This window comes from Hydra viridissima, unplaced genomic scaffold (assembly GCF_058129835.1).
Source record: "Hydra viridissima isolate aposymbiotic clone 2 unplaced genomic scaffold, HvirCarnegie_v1 scaffold_11, whole genome shotgun sequence".
In the NCBI taxonomy this organism is placed as follows: Eukaryota; Metazoa; Cnidaria; class Hydrozoa; order Anthoathecata; family Hydridae; genus Hydra; species Hydra viridissima.
The window spans coordinates 10326806-10340571 of NW_028324310.1; the positions used below are offsets into that span (position 1 = coordinate 10326806).

The window sequence follows — 13766 nt, forward strand, 5'->3', positions numbered from 1 at the left end:
AGTTTAATCAGAGAATTTATGAGTTCTATCCTATCGAACAGTTTTTCTGGGAAATACAGTCGAAAAGCCGGGTAATAGACAACAGAAAAACTTAAATGTGCCGAAATAATGCGCGCGATAAATACAAACAGTATATACCAGCTTTATTTTTTTTAGGCAATGATTTAAATCTCATAAAATACCAATGTCAGATTATTAACAAGGCTTGTAACGGTCCCCAACCACAGTTCTTCTGAAAAGCGGATCATATTATAAGCGGCTTAAAAGTTTTGTTGAGATTTCTGGATTTACTTAAAAGAAAAATAAAATTATCTAAAAGCTCCCTAACTACCGAGTTGATTTTTTATTGAAAGCCAATTATTCTTTCCTTTCTAACAGGACAGATAAGGTTGTTTAAAGACGATAAGATTAAGAAACAATCGTGCTTTGTTTAACAAAAAAAATAACGTTTACTAAATAAAAAAAAAAGTAACATCGCCATACTTAGTCCAAAGCTAGACTACACTCTTTAAATGTAAAGAATGCGTGTTGTATTTTTATTCGAATATCTTGTTGGGAAATTTGATGAGGAAGATCAGCAGCTCTATTGGAATCGGCAGAGTAAATCGTTATTTGATCATTTAGGCTGTATTTAACCAGTTTACCACGTTCGAATTACTTAAACTGATTTTGTTCATGAACAATTAGCTGGGTGCAAAATTTTAAGCAAACGTAGAGACTATGATGAACAATTACTTTTAATTGTTCATCATAGTCTCTACGAAAGCCTTCCATTATTTTTCTAGACTCCTTCTAGAATATATAGTTTTAGAGTTACTTTGTAAGGTAAATACTTTTCACTGATATGCATACTTTTTTATACAGGTTTTTGTGAAGGGATGAGCAACCGCAATTCAAATGCTGTGACAATAATTTGTCGTGTTAGGTAAAGAATATTTTGAGTGCTAAGAAATTTTCGAACTGCTCTTAGTTTGAAAAAAACCATTCTGACTTCAGGATGAAAAAATTCTTTGTGGGTTGTTTATAGAAAAGATTATCCTCCAATATGTAAAATACCTACATTTATTTGCTATATATATATATATATATATATATATATATATATATATATATATATATATATATATATATATATATATATATATATAAATTTAGTCGTTTTTATCACAACAAGCTTCGGCAGGTAAGCACATGTGTATTAGGCGCATCTGTGCCTCTCTATTTACACTGGCAAGAAATCATTAATGATAATAACGGCGATTACATTATTCAATAAAGTCGATTGACAGTAATGAAGATATGCTTTTGTTTTATTCCAAAAACGGACAGAATTTTCCGGTAGACTTAATATATAAACATGACGTTTTATGCTTTTTCTATAAGTCATTATTATGATGACGCCTTGTGTTGTTGTACTTAATCATTTACGCAACTTCTTTAAGTATATCCGCTTGACTCATGCCGTGGATGTACAGTGATATTTTGAACAAAGCAGAGCTTAAAATTCAAGTTAAAGTTCCTTTAAATTTTAAATCGTACGCACAAACAATTTTAAAACAACTTACAACAAGTATATTTTATATACTTCTTACTTTTAATTTCAACGTATTTCGAAAGGTTTACCGATAAAATGTTTATTATATCGTGACAAAAGTTTCTATAAAATTTAAACTTTGTCATATTAGTTAAAAAGAGTCAAATATTTTGAAAAATGCCTACGAAAAGAATAGGAAGACAAAATCCGTATGAAATGGAAAATCTTCCTAAAAGAAACTTCAAAATTAACAACCGATGACGTAATTCTGCCCTTAAATGACGCCAGCAACCTAAAGTGGATGGACTTCTGAGGGAAAGCAAAGGGAAGGAATATCTAGATCCAACTCGAGTCTGATCGAAGCTTCGATTTCAGAGTCGGCCATCTTCGGCCCCACATTTCCGACCGGTCTTAGCTGGAATATTATCTATAAAAAATGATATTTTCATTTTATTTTTTAGCCGACGTAACACAATTAAAGTAGCAGTGTATTACAAAAAAAAAAGGTTGATTGAAAACCCAAAATTTTATTGATAAATTAATTATAAGATTAAACTATTTAAAACTAAAAAAAAAAAAGTTTGTAACTTTTTAAAAACTGTTTAGTAATATTATCTAATTTATATAAAATTAAATATATTAACTTATATGTTTGATACTTTGTATGTCGTATATTATTATATTTCATTTAATAAAGCTGAAAAAAGCTGAGGTTATCATTTGTGGAAAGATGCAATTTTTAAGCGTGGTTGAACCTGCAATTTCGGTCTTGGCCTTGCAATTATTATCAGGGCTGGCTCAACAGCGTGGCCAAGCACCACTTGGCCACAGGCGCCGCTTCAAAGGGGGCGCCAAAAAAATAGAAAATTTAAAATTCAAAAACAAAAAAATTAAAAATAAAGTAGTTTTTAGATTAAGATTTCAATATTATAAAAAAAATTTTTAAAGAAAATTTTCCATAATTGTGGGAACTCTAAAAAACCAGTTTATACAGTTCTACTGGTATAATCCACATTGAAAACGTTTTTGCTCATGAAGCTAACTCAATTCAATGCATATTACATTTTTTACTCTTTACAAATTTAAGTGAACAAAAAAATGTTTCAAAAGAGGATATAAAAACAATCATCATGTTTGGAAAGAAAAAATTATCAGGAGCTCAAAACCTAAAAAGAAAACAAGAAAAAGTTGCTTCCCTGTCAAAGTATAAGGGAAGTTTGGAGAAGTATTTAAAAACTTACTCAGAAGTTGTGTCAGTACCATCTATTAATTCCAAAAGTATTCAAAACATTCAGGTAAGAAAAAATCAAACATTTAACAATTCACCATATATTAAATTTGACAAGAATATCATTAAAAATTTGAGTAATATTTAAAAGTTTGATTAAGTGTGAGCCATCAACTAGCCAAAATGATCTCAACTATAATCATTCTGAAGCAAGCAACCAAATGGACGCCGTCATTGAGTCTATAACATGCGCAGATGAACCAGAAATCTTCCGTAATTACTTGGATGTTGGAAGATGGCCTAAAAAAACTGTCTGTTGAGCTAGATATTTAGCCCGAATTTGAAAAAATGCGTGGTTGTACCAAAAAAAGAATGTTTGCTTATGAAAGTCAAGAGGAATCAATGACTGAAGAGGACAATTTTAAGATTAACTTCTTCAACAGCATTTTAGATCACGCTATTGGATCTTTGCAGGATCGGTTTGAAATGCATATGCACCATAATAATCAGTTCAACTTTCTTTACAGTTTAAATGTCTAGGACATTACTAAAGATGAGTTACTAAAACGATGCATGGATTTAGAAAAAATATTATCTTGCAATGAGTTGAAAGATGTTTCTGGAACTGACTTGTTTGAAGAGATGAAATATTTGCGAAATCATTATAAGGGAAACTACTCTCCAAGAAATATTTTAGACTTTATTTGTTTAAACAATTTAAATTTATTTGTCTCTCTCAGAATACTTTTAACTCTACCTGTATCTGTTGCAACAGCAGAGAGGAGCTTTTCCTAGATGAAGTTAATCAAAACGTATATTCGCTCAACAATGACACAGGATAGAATGGATGGTCTGGCAATGCTATCAATAGAACAAGCAATTGCAAAAGAATTGGACTTAGAAGATATAATTAAATCATTTGCTATTATAAAAGCAAGAAAGGTTAAATTGTAAATAAATATTGAAAGTTCACCACGAATGTCCATAATACGATTTTTTTTTTCGGGGGAGGGGGGGCAGCGCCAATTGAAAAATGGCCACAGGCGCCATATACCCTTGAGCCGACCCTGATTATTATGGTTAAAGCTGAACAATCAGCATTGGCCAAAAACTGACCTTCAGTCAAATAGTTTGAGTGTTATTTACACATTAAACTGTTTTTCTTGTTTCCTTGCAGTAAGGGCAGATCCAGGGTGTAACCTTTATTGCTCATTCACTCTCTATATATCTATAATTAGTTCAAACATCAGCGCTGGTACAAAATTGCTATTTAAGTGAATGAAATTTTTTTAAAGTTTTCACCGAAAAAAAGTTAAACTTTTTCATATTGGTATTAAATCAAAAAATGATTTAGCTGTAGTTTTTAACCTAAAAAATCTTTTTCAGTAAACAATGGGATTCCTATAGCTTTATTCTACAAAACCAAAAAGTATTTATAAAGTATTGATTGATAATTTGATGAAACATTTTCAGAAGAATTAAATTCAGATGAATTCTTTAAATATTCCCAATATTCATAAAAAATTATTCATTAATTCTATGATAATTACCTAAACAAATTTAATCGTTTCCCTGCTAGCACACAACGTTGAAAAAACGTTGAAATAACGTTGATCGACGTTGATCAACGTTGTTACAACGTTTTTTCAACGTTGTTTCAACGTTGTGTGCTTGCTGGGTTATTTAGGTTCTTTATTAGACCGAAGTCACAAGTATAGTTATGGATTCGTCAGATTCTTATTTAAATGCAACTTTATGTACAAGACAAATGAGTCTCTTTTTACATAAACTCGTATTTTATATAGGCCGAGAGACAAGCTAAAGTTACTGAATGCAAATTTCTTTTTGTATACAAAATTCTTCTCTTTTTTAGAAATTCTGAAATAGTAGTGTTTGTTCCTTGAACGGAGAGGTAATAGTTTCAAATCTTTCTTTTTACGTAATTTTACACATGATTTTTTTTTATGGTCTAACGGACAATATATGCTTCTATAGGTCAACAGAAACTGATAACTGTCTTTTTAGCTACAACATTGGTAAACTTAGAACAATAGTAAATGATTAACACGTAAATGATTAACGCGTTAGTGACAAGAACCAACATTTTGTGACCGTAGAGTTATGAGCTTCTATTAAAAATAGAGTTTTGATAAAACAAAGAACTTTGCTGTTTCTCGTTTCTCGCCCTGCCATTATTCTTCGTGTTATTGCGTAAAATTCATCTATTTTGTGATTATTAGAACATTGGCGTTACCTGACAGGCAGTAGAAGTGCTTAAAAATGCGTAAATTGCGTAATTACCGCGGTAATTTTGAATAAAAATACGTAAAACTCAAAATCACCATTTTCATCACTATTTACCGCTTTTATGACTATTTACAGCTTTTCTTGCTGATTACCAAATTATTAAACATTTTTTTAAATGTAATTACTATTTCTATTGCTAAATTTTACATTCTTTACAAGTTACCGATAAAAAATTTAATCATCATTTGTCTCATAAAAGAGACTTTGAGTTTGATCTTCACTTCGAGTCCGTTTAATCCCTTCTTGTTGAGCTTGCTGTTGACTGACAACTTCTTGTTGAGCTTGTTGTGTAACTCTTGTTGAGAGTCCTTTGACTCTCTTGAGTGTCTACCTGTAGCTGTTGTTGCTCTTTAGGTTCAGTACCAGTTTGAGTTTCTGGTATAAGTTTTAGTTTGACTTTGTATTTGAGTCTTTTCTGTCTTTCAAAAGCTCATGATCCACTGGATCCATTGCTTCAGTGAGGTCTGATGTTTCTAGTGAAGAATGATATCATCCAATGACTCGGAGAACTGGATTGAGATCAATTGAGTGCCAACTAAATCCTTAATGGCAGCTTCCCTTCCTTCTTCACTGTTTTCTATATTTTGAGTGTATATCATCTATAATGTGGTGCAGACGTGAACCCACATTATAGTATTTGACTACAATGCCTTTAATTGGTAGACTTTTCTCAAACATTTCCATGAAGTAGGCGCTACAACTTGAGTGTCACACTCTTCAATTTCATTTACGGTTCTTTTACAAAGCAAGTGGAGATTTTATATTTTTTTGAACATTTTGCATGGTCATCTGTTTTTTTTAAGACCAGGAATCAGAGCATTTTTAAAATTCTACCAGACGGTAAAAAAAAACAAACGGTAAAATTTTGTGTTGAACTCCAACTTACTCGGAATCAAACTTTTAAGATCTGGTTTGTCTAGGGTTTCAAGAGCAACCAGTAAACCAGCCTTCAGTCTGAAGATTGACTTAAGCATTATGAAGCTGGAATTCCATCTTGTTACCGCAAGCTGAACAATGTTCTATATTTGCTGCTAGACATAATATCTTGATGTCCAGTCAGTCCAGTAAACTTTGGTAGGTCCTTTAAGCATGTTCTTTACATTTTATAATTTTAGCATTTGGTCATCATAATTTTTATACAGATTTGTTAAACAAGTGTTGAGCAGATGATTGGCACAGGTTAGTTGATCACTCATGTCTTTGCTTTCCGTGATTGCTTTCTTCAAGTTGGCTGCAGCATCAGTAACACCCACTTTGTGAAGGTCTTCCCTCTAAAGAGCAGGAAATTATAAAACCGTGTGGTCTAACCCTTGAGCAAGCAATTTTTAAATAGTTAGCAAACTGATATAAGTTTGCTGATTATTATTTGAAAAGCCAATAAAAACCATTTTTTTAAAAAAAAAAGATCAAAAAATGTTATTAGGCAATGGCACAAACATTCTTAGATTCAGCGCTGATATCAGTGCTTACAAAACGACAAAAATTTGCAAAATAAAAGCAATCAAATAATTCAAAAAACTAAATTACCATATATAAATAAAGGATATTTCCCTATTAAAATTCCGATGGGGACAACAGGAGTTAAAAATATTCAACTTTCAATGCTGCTAATCGCAGGATGATCTCCCCAAAAAAAACTACTATATTTCGAAATTTCAATATTTGTCATCATAACTTGAAATTGATTAAAATGCATGCGATTAATGGAAATTCATTATAAATCAATTTTAATTTTTTATTTTATTTTATTAGAAATCATTTAAAAATGTATTTGCGCCTAGGAAATTTTCATTTTCAATAATCTCCTTCTTAACTGCTCCCAGGAATTTTTTTTATAATGCATTAAACAATATATATATATATATATATATATATATATATATATATATATATATATATATATATATATATATATATATATATATATATATATATATATATATATATATATATGTATATATATGTAGGGTGGTTCTATTGAATTACTAAAGCAATTAAATTAACATAAACTAAACCAAGAAACTTGTGTAGCGTATCAGGAAACAAAGCTTAAGCTGTTTATCAAACGGAAAAAACTTTTATACACTGCATAAGAAGATTTTTATCTTCTTTTGCAGTGTATAAAATTGCGGTCAAAAGGTTGCTTTAAATGCTTCAAGAAAGCACAGCAAGTAGATGTTTAGATGATAAATATATTAAGATGATAGGTTTTTTTAATTATTAACTTTAAATTTATTCAAGTAAAAACAAATAAACACGGAAAAAAATCTTTTAGCTTCAAAAATTAAAATCCGCAAAAAAACAAGTTAAAAATTGCATTCATAAAACTAATTAATGATTAAAACTGAAATGAAAAGTTCAACAGGTTTGTTATTTAATTTGAATATGTAGAAAGTTTCATAAATATTTTAGATGAACCCTTAAAGGACGGCAAAATAAGTTACGTTAAGGACGGTTGGGATATTAAACTACCCTAACTCAAAAACTGACTTTATGCAAATATTTTTTGTATTTTTCATTAAAGTTCATTGCTTATCTAACATTAACAATCTTTTGTCTATATGTTTAAAAAAAAATTACAAAAACCTAAAAAAAAACAAAAAAACATTAAAACATTTTCTCCTAAACAAAGCCACTGTTGCACATAATCTTGATATGAACCTTGCGAACTAAATGATTGCATAAAACACATTGCATTTCAGTTATTCTGTCACTTACTTGAGGGTACATATAACGTCATTTAGTCTACTGTCCTTGTAATGATCGCGCTGATTGCTGTAGGTGTAAAAGATTGTTATTTGCAACTATTTTTGGAGACTAGTAGACTTTTAGCTAATTCTTTTTAAAGTTCCCTTCTTCTATGTGAAGCCCCATTTTTATAAGTTGAATGAATTGACAAGAGCAAAATTCAAGCGTCGTATGCTACAATATCCAAAATATCTTACAAAACATTGTGAGTGGCTATCGATTGCTCTTTTGACGACTCGAATAGTATCTGACAACCTGGTCTAATGCGTCAACACCACTTTCATATTTGTTGTAATCCAGTACAATGCGCGATTTTTCATTTTGATTAATAAATATTTTGTAATTGTTATGAAAGGTTAAAAATAGTTTGACAGCTTCTTTTTTTCTTAGGAACATAAAAAACAATAGTAGAATCATTTTGAAAACCGAAAAACAAGAACTCATATCGGTACAAACATCTAAAAAGGACAACATCCTAATGTAACTAGCTGCTCATCAGTGATAAGGTGTAGAGTTGGATTATGATTGTTTCTACATTTAGTACTAAACGTTTTCATTAGATTTTGAAGAAGTGCAAGTTTGTTGTTAAAACCCTTTTCATTTCTAGTTTCTCTCTCATCAAATCAAAACATGGTCGCAAATCAATAAATCAATCTCTTTGCATTGAGGTAGAAAAAATGTGGATTTCATCTGTAGTGCTGATTAACAGGCCAATAAACTCATAAATTTCAACTGTTGTGTCAACTAATTGTTTTTGCCTGATTTTATGAGCTTCAGAATTAGTGCAGTTAGTAACAATTCGAATTAATTTTTTGATTGTCTCATAATAAGTTCACACTCACACCACAGGTTTGAGCTGCAAGCTGTGTTGGACTAGCAGGTTGTTGAATAATGTTTTTGGCACGTGGCTGAGTAACACCTATCACAGGAAATGCACTTATATTTCCTCACCATTCTGTGAAATCATATTTTGATCTAAAATTTGATTACCTAGATCACTTTCTTGCTCTTCATCTTCATCATTGTCATCAGAAAAAATATCTTCTTCATCATCTAAGTCATCACTTGAATCATCAATCTCAACTCATCATAATAAATATAATTTAAAAAAATTGTATTTTATTTTTTGATAAGTAAAAATTGTGTAATAAATATAACAAATATTATAAACAAGTATTATCTTGTGTCAGTATTGTAATATTTTTTACATAACAAACAACATATGTGACATAAGCACACTTCATAAGTATTACCATTTTTGACTAAGTAATGTATGCATGCTACAATTTACACATAAACATCATAGGGTAAGGTTGCCAATATTGTACCCCCTAAGACAAAACTAAAAAATGTAGGTAATCTACTGAGTAAAATCCATGTTTTTACTGAGTAAAAACATGGATTTTCAATTGGATTTCATGATTTAGAGATTGTCTGTTGTAAAGATGTTTAAAAAACTCAAAATTTAAAAAGCCTTAAGTCTCGAAGAATTAAATTAAAAAAATAGCGCAAAGAGTACAATTAAGGAAACTAGATCCTTAATTGTACCATTGTAATCCAATATTGTACCACTTTCTTAATTTCAATTACTTTACAGCTTTGCAAATATTTAATGATTTTAGACTTAAGGGATTTAAAGAACTGATTAAAAGGAATGGTTTTTATAGAATCAGCAATTGGAAATATTCTGATATAACATAACATAACACCTAACTGCCCATAATATAATGAAATGAAGTTTTTTATTTAATAAGCTCTATGCAACTTGAACTTTTTTTTCTTCCGGAAAATGCCAAAAACAGGTATCACCACATATGGTGAAATTTTTATTTAAATTGTATGTTTACCAATGGTTAGCTAAGATTAGAATAGAGGAGGAAGGTAGGTATTAAAGATAGTTATACTAAATAATGTAAAACAATACATACTATATCTGTTTTAAAAATAACCACACTAAATATTGCAAAATAAAATACATAAAAACATTATTTTTGGCAAAAGTTTCAGATATATTGTGTCTGTTTTTGATTAACACCTGCACAGCCAACATGACACCAGCCTTGACATATTAGTAAAACTGAACTAGAGAGTGCATCTTTTAAAGGACTTGCTTGTCAATACAAGAGTAATACTAAAATTTTTATTTTTTTGTTTAAGTGGTAAAGTTCGTATTGTAAGTATGGATATTTCTCTAATTGAAATCTCAAAAGGAACTTTTTAAACTTTACAAGCGTTTTTTAGCGGTCAGAATGGTTGCGTCGGTACAATTTAGGATATGCCTTGAGGTACAATTTACGCAACTAATCTAACATTCAGTTAATTAAAAAATTTGACAACTAAAAGATATTTTAAATTCTAGGTATTTATTTTGAATTTAGATAAATTATGCTTTAACATAAATACACTGAACGAATCATATCTTCTGCTTTTTTTAGTGAAATACGCTTAGCCATAAAACCAAAAATAAGAAATCTCCAATAACAAACCAACAAGAGCTTACTCTGGCCTTAATGCAGCTGGATGACAAAAAAAAACAACAGTTGACTCCTTAATTTCATTCAGCAAAGATAAAAATAAGTTAAAAAATTTCTTGTGGGTTGTAAAAACAACGAGTTATGTTAAAAGTACAATACAGGCATCGGTACAATAATAGCAACCTTACCATACACCGTTCTGGGCTAGAAAAATACCCCGCCGTCATTTAAGGATTCAGCACAACTTGTTTTCGCCACTTACATTTATAGCTGGCCTACTGTGCATCACAAGAAAGTTTTAAAGATTTAAAATACGATCTGCATAATCAACATTACGCAATTAACTTTTGATAATAATATGTTTCCTATAACAAATCTGTTTTTCTTAACATTTGCAGCAGTGTGTTTCTTATGTAGTAATGTTGCGACTAAAATGTAACTATAAATTCAATTACTGATGAATGGGCCTTCATGCAACTCTTGGTGAATGAACTCTAGTAAATAATAGTAATTAAGTTATTGACTTATCCAAAGAAGTCTTTAAATGAAAATCCATTTGAATTTTTGTAAAGATTTTTATTCTTTTATTACATTTACTGTCAGATATATGTAATTATTTTGTATTTAAATCTATTATATTAACTGACTAGCAAATACAAGCTTCCGTGGCGCAATTGGTTAGCGCGTTCGGCTGTTAACCGAAAGGTTGGTGGTCCAAGCCCACCCGGGAGCGATTAATCCTTTTAACTCTCCTCTTTTTCTTTTTCTTTTATTTAGGATGTAATTTTGTTTTCTTATATTTCCAAATAGCCATTAAAAAAACCACTAAATTTTCTAACTTTTTAAAATACTACCTCAAAAAAATTCAGTAACAAACATGTCTTGCCACAAAATAGTGATAGGCAATAGTTGGGTCTAAATAGGAGGGAATGTTTTGGAAAAGATGTAAAAGGATCTCAGATCAAGCCACCAAACTTTCCGTTAACACCCGAACACGCTCATCAAATACGCTACAGAAGCTCTTGCTGCCTACAAAAATATATTTTTTTTAAAAAATTATTTTTTAAATTAGATTTTAGGAAAAAATTTTTCGACACCTCAAAAGCATAATTTTGTTTTAATCATTGCGCAGAATAATTTGTACTTTATTCGTTATTATCCGTTTGTAACGAAAAAACCAAACCCTAATGCTTATTTAAAATTTTCGTTCCTTTGCATCAATTTCACTTAAATTGTTGTAAATTTTGTCAAGTAATTTTTTCTGACTTCTAGCTCTTTTTTAAAACTATGGTCCAATGTTATAAAACAGTTTACGATCGTAATACAATCTGACGCTTGAGGCCTAATTATGTATTTTTAAAAATGATTTTCGATTTTGATTAGTTTTCAAACTCTTATTTTATAAAAATTCTTCAATTTTAACATTTTATTAACTTATTGCGCCTACAAGCTATTATCGGATTGTGAAACAATCGTAAACTGTTTTATAACATTGGTCATATATCAGATATGTTCTTGTATGAGGCTATATTATTACAACATATTCGATATTAGCACTAGGGCATAAAATTTGCTTCATTTTCTTTCATTCGTAGTTTCGTGGTGCGAGCTGTATGAGCAGGAACCTCATCTTGCCACACTTTGTTTCTATATGCTGTTCGAATTTGTATTTCTCTTGTAACTCTGCGTTAGAATGATGGTTGATTTGACTTATTTTTGACGTATTTGCACGAACATAATTCCAGTAAAATAAAAACATCCTTAAATACCAATACCCCCTTCACCACCTTAAAACTTTAGTGTCGTAAAGCAATTGGTCTTCATTTCATTTTAGATTTTAAATCTTTTTACAAAAACCTTTTTTTTCCTTCGAAGTAACATACTTTACATTGCGAAAAATATTTTTTAAAAGCTTTTTCTTGCGTCTTTGAGTAGTGGCCTTACTCTTAATTTAATATTATCAATAACCTTTAACAGAATTATGTTTAAGAATTTAAGTATTTTTGTATCAAAACTATCTTTAATTAATTAAAAAAGCATTCCCCAAAGCATTTTTCTTCGATAAATTGAGTCTATTTAGAATTTTCTTGGAAAAACTGACAATATGAAAATATATTTTAAAGATAGTTTGCGACTTTCAAATTCTATTTTTAATTCTTTAGAACAGTAAACATCAACATTTTTTTTGCTAAATTTTAATGTGGATACTTTTTTCCCTGGCTAAAAGAAAAAGGTATAAAGGACTATAGGAAAAAGGTGCCTGACTAATAGGAAAAGATATTGCTAAATTTTAATGTGGGTACTTTTTTCCCTGACTAAAAGAAAAACGTATTCTCCCCGGCGGGGAATCGAACCCCGGTCTCCCGCGTGACAGGCGGGGATACTTACCACTATACTACCGAGGATGAAGCAAACTGATAATAATATTTTAGTTATTAATATCTAATTTCATTTATATCTTGATGATTATTCTAAAAATGGGAAGATAAAATTTATTTTTTGCGTTATTTTAACCCTTTCATGCTCCAAATATTGTCCCATAACTAAAAAAAATCCAAACTTTGTTTTTTTGAACCTCATTTATGTCAATATAACATACAAAAAAAAAAAAAAAAATTGGGAAAAAATGATGTGACGATATCATTTGAATTTATTGTTATAGAACAACACTGCCCGCCAATGGGTATTTTTAATAAATAAACAGTTTTGAGTTTTAGCAATATTAATTCTACACTACATTTGTTAAAACAGTAATAAAATTAAAATAACTAAACAGTTAAAGAGGGATGTTAACAACAGTCAAATAGGGATGCTGACAAGCAACAAAAAATAACTGGTAGTGGATTAAAACATTAACAACTATTGGTTGACTTCATGAAACTCATTAAAACAATTTCTTGCTTTTAAAAGACACAAGAATATCTTGCATTTCATGCATTGAATAAAAGTAAAACCATTTTCATACTGCCTACAACGACTTTGTTTCTCTTGAAATACTGGGAAATGGCTACACATATCAAATCTTATATCTTTATATATATATATATATATATATATATATATATATATATATATATATATATATATATATATATATATATAGATATATATATATATATATATATATATATATATATAAATCTTATATCTTATATCTTCAAGTAAAATCACTGTAGATGCACAAATCTTTTTCTATATTTGTATCGTCGAGATCACTATTATCATCGCTATCAACATCACTATCGTCTAAATCTATGACTAAAGTTTATTTAGAAACTAACTTTGTTATAACTTTTTGTGTGTGTTTAGAAGAATAAAAATTTTTTACCTGTCCCATTGTTTATTTTACTTTAAGTTCTGAATGTAAATAAGTTGCATCAAATTACACACACTCAAACACACACATACATAATATATATTTATGTGTGCATATAAACATCAACTAAGCACACCCAGTAAATAATATAGCGTTGTA

The 13766-nt window shown here is 29.7% G+C and overlaps 1 long non-coding RNA gene and 2 other non-coding genes across 3 annotated transcripts; 2 read left to right on the forward strand and 1 right to left on the reverse strand.

Annotated features, from left to right (window-relative positions):
• Positions 1 to 470: 470 nt before the first annotated feature.
• On the forward strand, positions 471 to 1288 carry LOC149882118 (uncharacterized). The gene is made up of 3 exons (XR_016445254.1): positions 471 to 600; positions 865 to 925; positions 1156 to 1288. It is a non-coding gene; the product is annotated as an uncharacterized LOC149882118 (long non-coding RNA).
• Positions 1289 to 10950: 9662 nt separating this feature from the next.
• On the forward strand, positions 10951 to 11024 carry Trnan-guu (transfer RNA asparagine (anticodon GUU)). The gene has a single exon. It is a non-coding gene; the product is annotated as a tRNA-Asn (tRNA).
• A 1600-nt stretch (positions 11025 to 12624) lies between these two features.
• Positions 12625 to 12696, reverse strand: Trnad-guc (transfer RNA aspartic acid (anticodon GUC)). The gene has a single exon. It is a non-coding gene; the product is annotated as a tRNA-Asp (tRNA).
• Positions 12697 to 13766: the final 1070 nt, after the last annotated feature.